This window comes from Brienomyrus brachyistius, chromosome 20, assembly GCF_023856365.1.
Source record: "Brienomyrus brachyistius isolate T26 chromosome 20, BBRACH_0.4, whole genome shotgun sequence".
Lineage (NCBI taxonomy): Eukaryota > Metazoa > Chordata > Actinopteri > Osteoglossiformes > Mormyridae > Brienomyrus > Brienomyrus brachyistius.
In genome coordinates, this window is record NC_064552.1 from 9,211,660 (window position 1) to 9,218,135 (window position 6,476).

A 6,476-nucleotide genomic window follows, 5' to 3' on the forward strand; every position below is an offset into this window, starting at 1 on the left:
ACATAGATGTGGATAGAGAATCCAAGCTATTTTAAAGACAGTTTGCCTGTTTCAATGGTGTTTTAATACAAAAACGGATCTCGGTGTAACTCTGGTGAAAGTGAAGCCGCAGCCCGTGCCCCCCCAGCCAGGACACCCTCACGCGTGTGTCAGACAGACTCACCACCGCTAACGTGAGGTGGGTCTTTCAGACCGCTTGGAATCGAATTTGTTTAACAACTTGCTGGTGCTGCCTGCCTGCTTATGCTGGGGAGCGATGAAGGTCCCAGACCTCAGCATGTTTGGGGGCAGTGGAGCGCAGGCGCCAGGCTGCCAGTGGGCAAGCCAAGCCCAAATGAAGGCCTCATTACCAACACCTCCGCTGCCACCCCCACCTCCCCCCCCCCCACCACCTCCCTTTCTGGCCGGTGACGTCTTTGCGGGCCCTACCATTGAGGTGAGCCACGTGCCGTCCAGTTTCTGAGGAAATGCTTGAACTTGCGACGTCCAAACTTTCCGAATATTGAGCGCCGGTTGGTGCAGTTCGATTAATCCGAAATGTTTAGCTTGTTGCCCATTTCTACCTGGGACAACCTAGGGCAATTTATTGGGCAATTTGTTGTAGATGCCCCATTCAATTTTACTAAAAGAAACATTCAACTAAAGCCTTTTTTGTACTGAAGGGCATCTCCAAACACCTGGTGGTTCACATTCACGACCACACGTGTGTGTGTGTGTGTGTGTGTGTTGGGGGGGATCTATGCTCGGATTGCCCGTAGTAGGATGAGCGGAGGGGCGGAGTTGGCAGCGTTGCCCGTTGTGAGAGCCCTTGTTTGAGCTGGAGGTCAGCAGCTCAAACATGTGCATGCAGAGCAGTGAAAAGATCCTTCTGGATTGATCTATGGCAGACTCAAAGAAGCACACACTGGGTTCATCCTCAACACTCTGCCCTTTCCTATAGAGCAGTATTTCCCAGTCCGGTCCTTGGGGATCCACAGATACTCCAAGTTTTTGCTCCAGCCACAAAATGCAGACTGTCTGGCATGGAGCTCGGAGGGAGCAAAACTGACTGTGGGTTCCAGAGGACCGGACTGGGAAACAATCCTACAAAGAGATGCTAATCAGCATTTAGCAGCACACATGTACCCTTTCCAAAAGTTCCTCTGTGCAGTTCATAGGACACAGCATTGTCCTCTAGCATTACTGTGTTATTAGTCCACTCCAGTGTATATGACAGAGCATTCCAACAAACTTAATGGCTGTTTTTTTTTGCATTTCATTCATGAAAAAGGCCCATGGTAGGATTTAGAAAAACCCTCTTTGTTCCATGATTTTTCCGGTGATGCATTCTCACTTTTCACTGTCAAATTCAAGTTCCGTGAACTGTGCGAAAAAGAAGCGAGCAAAGATATTGCAATTTCTGCTTTTCTAACTTTGCAAAATTATGCAAGAAAACAAACAAACATATTTCTTGCTCATAAAGATTCCTCATAATTTACGTCTAGACTGCTTTTTGCAGTCCGCCGCATCTACCTCCATAGCCTCATTTTCTTCTCCACAAATTAGCTGATAACCTGCAACCACAAACAAATTAATTACGTACACTAAGGACCAATCGAATGGCGTAATTAATTGGACCAAGCAGTGCCTGGTTGGATAGGTGGGCGGAGGGGGAGGGGGGGGGTTTAAGAGAAGTGGGGGTTGAACACCCTCCTAGTTGGCCTGATGTTACGGGCCCCACTTTAGGCTCCGGTCTGCCTGGGCGATCAGCGTAAGATCAGGACAATGGCCCGATTCACAAATAACTGCAATACACACTTAGTCAAACAGTCAGGCTTGTCATTTTCATTGAAAACTTGACATTAAGTCACTTTCAGGCAGGATTATGCCACATAAGCCAAGATTTTAGTGGTGGTAAAACACCTTGTTCAGGGGTCAGTGCTGACCCCATGCCCACACAACACCTGCCAGCTACTTAAGAGCTCCTTGGAAACCATCCACAGAGGCTGTGCCTGCATTGGTGCCCCCCATCTCTACCCACTGAAATATGGCAGGATGGCGAGCAGCTCACAGCACAGATAACATCTTGTTTCCCTAACGACTGAAAGTGTCAACAGACATGGACGTGAGTTACTTTTACATGTAGTTATTAACAATGTAGTGGAATCCTCCTAGCGTGTAGGCCTAATTAAAGATGGGGTGGTTATAGCCCGTAAATAAATTCACAATATAGGAAATAATAATTACAAATATTATCATTATATTTAGCTTTGCGTTGGGTGGTTCTGAGTTAATCAGTATTCTCTCAGTGTGCTGTGAACTCACTCAATAATTTACTCGAGAATGTTGTTAATCCTTCTGGATCAGCATTTATATCACTGAGCTGGTCTACCAATCTCAATTCCAGCTCATTCACTTTTATGTTCAAAGTTTCCCTCAGAGTTAGATTGCGATGATGCCATTCAAAATGCCATCTCATTGATGTTAATTAACTCCTGACGTTAATTGCAAATGGAACTCAAATTCCGGCTCCTTGACCTGCCCTCGTATTTTTCGTATATGTGCCCGAGTATTTAGTGTCCTTTTTTTACGGTGTGAGCCCGTGTAGAAGGTTAGACACAGTCATGGAAACACCCCTCTGTTCGGTAAAGCTGGCCGATACGATTCATTTTTATTCGCTAAAAAATGTGCATTTAAATGAACGCTAAATCTTCATTACTCCTTCCTAATGAGTATAATAAAGCTTCCTGTTGAATTTATTCCTAATTGCTACCCAATATAAAGGGAAAAAAATGAGTAATATGAGCATAAAAATATTTAATATTTTATTTATTCTGATGTTGTCTGTGCAGTTCTGCATCCTGTCTGACACCCACCAGAAGACCCTTACCAAGATCTCATTATCCATCTCATTAGACCATACCAAGTGCGCAGAGCATCAAGGAAAATCAAGGAACATGCATGGAGATGATTGAGCAATCTCAGGTAGAAGGTATGTTCTGCTGCTGGACGTCACTAGCCAAGTCAAGTCAAGTCAAGTAGAACTCTATTTTCACACCAACCATGTTCATTATTCAGCAATTGGTGACACGACACAACATTCCCCGGACTGTCGTACCACATATACACACAAAGTGCGAGATAAACAGGACAAGTACAAATAAATAAATAAATAATCAAGATATGACAACAATAATACACAATGTAAATCTGGGTTCCCCAGTTCCAGTCCTGAAGGGCCGGTCTGCAACACAGTTTGTACAGTTTCCTGCTCAAACGCTCCTCATTCAGCTCACTGGCCAAATACCAGGTTTAGTTAGGTCTGTTTGAGCGTTGAGGGAAATCTGCAAACTCTGGAACGGAGGATCTCTGATGTAAACCGAAACAACGTTGGGATGTTTAAATAGGCAATGATGAAAGCAGCAGCGCCGCGCACGAATAGTGCGAATATAAATAAATGAATATCGCGGTGATAAATAACGATAATTAATTGCATAAACAATGACAGTTATGGCGCAAACGGCAATAAAACGACAGTGTTGCAGGATGGCAGAGTTCAAAAATCCCAACAGCGCCCACCAGCTCTGCAGTTTTTGCTTAGTACTGCGTCTCTTGGAGCTGTGTTTTGGCCGGGTGACACCAAGTGCTGTGTCAGAGGCAGTACACACACACACACACACACACACACAAATATTTACGTCTGAAAGGGAGGCGGTCAGGGCCATGGGACTCTCTCCCCATCCAGATCCATACTCCGGGGTCTGTGGCAGCAGAGTAGGACCAATCGCGGATACCGGGCCCCGTGGACCACAGGTTGCCGAGGGCCGGTTGCTATCCGCCGCACGGTCATAGGCGAGGCATGCCAGAGCGCTAATGAATGCAAAAATGCAAATGGTCCTCCCCTGTAAAAGTTGACATTGCCTCCTGTGATAAATTTTCTGCTGAGGTAAGAGACAATTAAGTGCAGAATTACAAGCAGGCTCTTTGTCACTCTCTGGCACCATTTACATCCTTAATTAGCTGTAATTCCACCGCACCCATTAGAGAGAGGGAGGGGGGAGAAGAGAGAGAAACAGAGTGAGTTCACCATGAAAACAAATAAGTAAAAAAGCCCCCCCCTGAACCCTAGAGGAGTCATCTGGATACAGCGCCGTCAGCTGATGATTGATAAGGTCCCTGCACGGCCGTGGTGGTGCTGATGGGTGTAAACATTGATTAGAGGCAGGAAATGAGGCACGCACTTTGTCCTCTATGTCAGAGATCGCCCGGGAAGTGCGGCAACGGTGTCTTTGTTTGTCCAGCCCTTTACACCCCACTAGATTCCAGAGGACAATGTTAGATGCACTTTATGGCCATTGCTTACAGTCTTCCCCCCGTTCCTGACGTGCCTGAGTCGGGCTGTTTTTATTTCTGCCGTGACAGAGGCGCCGATAAAGTACAGAAAGAAACAGGTTTCACTCCTATAAATACAATAAAGTTTCAGAGTGCTGACCGAATGGTGATGTAGGTCAATAAAATAGTGTTTTTTGAGCAACACATAATTAAGTCAAGACTGTGGACTTACAGCTATCATGTTATGGGTTCGAATCCCACTTCTCGCATACTGTTGTTGTGTTTGTGTAGCTTCCTTACAGTTTCCTCTCCCAGTAGAAAACCAGTTAAATGAACTGTTGTCTCTAAATTTGCCATCACCTGTCTGCCCTATGATGGACTGGCGGCCTGTTGATGCATTTCTGATATTGTGATAAAAATCAGATCATGGCAAAGACTCAGGGGTGATTACAATGCAGCAAATTAGCATCTGCACGGACAGCACTGTCACTGACAACTTTTGGGTGAACTACAGCCTGATTTATTATTGGTTTAAAACAAAAATAAAACACTGCTGTATTCATAATTTGGGGGGGGTAGGATATGTGGCTGAGATGCAGTGTAAATTAGGCTGTTGAATCAAAGGACAAGCCCCTTGCTGTGATCAATATATACATCAGAACCAAATCGGGATCAATGCTCCTGCATCCACTCGCTGACTGTTAGTCAGCGTCTTGATTATAAACGGCCTAATATGTATCCTTCCCTGATGCCGGTGATATTTTAGCGGGCTAAGGCAGCATCTTGTGTCAAAACCATTATTTCTTATGCACAGCTGAACAGCATTAAAACGCTGCATTAATAGTGCATCAGTTGTAATCCAAAGTTTGAATTTCATAGCGTGTTCGAAGCTCCCCTTACATCGAAGTTCTGCGTCCTTAGAAAGCACGTGTCCTGCCCCATGTGTCCACTCAAAGCTGCTTATTGGATCCTACTCACACATGCCCAACAATATATAAGTGATTATATTATCCATTTAACAGCTACAGCTAATTATATAACATATCATTTGTTAGCTAATGGATAATGGAAGCGGTTAGCGGTTTTAGCGCCGTCCCTTCTGAGTTTGACTGTTTGTAGGAAGTGGGCCGGCTTACAGCCTAGCCTATCAGCACACACATCAGGACACTTCATATCGTTTTTTTGTATTACCATCAAACCTGATGACCTACGGTGTGGCTGACATTGTATACGTGATTGAAATACATCATTCTAATGTTTTTATGATTGTTTCCCTGTAACTGAGGCCCAAGCCACATTTAGTTTGACTCGACAGATACAAAACTGTGATCCTGGGGTGTCATGGCCAAATACTCAATGAGAATACTCAGAATACTCAGTGAGAATACTCAGTCTGACCAGTCTAATGAATAAGATTACATAATATCTGACAGCAGAAATGAACATAATCTGCATTTGACAAAATTTATTCTCATGTAACTGCCGACCATCTATTGATAGCTACATTGAGAAGTACAAGTTGAAAGTCCATCGATCCATCCATCCATCCATCCATCCATCCATCCATCCATCCATTTTCTGAAACCACTTATCCTGTTCAGGGTTGTGTGGGGTCCGGAGCCCATACAAGCTGAAAGTGTGCTACTAAAAGTTTAACGGTGCACCAACAAACCAAAAAATCTAAATATAATGAATAAATTTATAAATGCTTAATTACATATAACACAATTTAAGCATTAGAATATAGTAAAAATAAATCACAAAGTAGTTTGTCTGGTTAAATCTATATATTTAAAATTAAACACAATAAGTAGCATCATTTGATAATATCTGCAAAACTGATAAATAAAGAGAATTTTAGTTTGCATTTTTACCTAATACATCCCCAACTTGTGGAAAAATAAGTACACCCCTGCCCGAAAAAGGCTAACACCTCTCCAGAAATACTTCCACTATTTATTGAGTATCTACACTTTTTTGGTGTCATTTTTAACAACATGTTAATTTAAGTTATTTTTTTGTTGTTTTTATGTTGTCTGTGTAAAACGCCCGACAAAAAAGAACACACACACACGCATACACACACACACACACGCACACACACACACACAAAAACAGGGCAAAAACACATTAGATGTTTTCCTATCATTAAGCTGTGGCTAGGA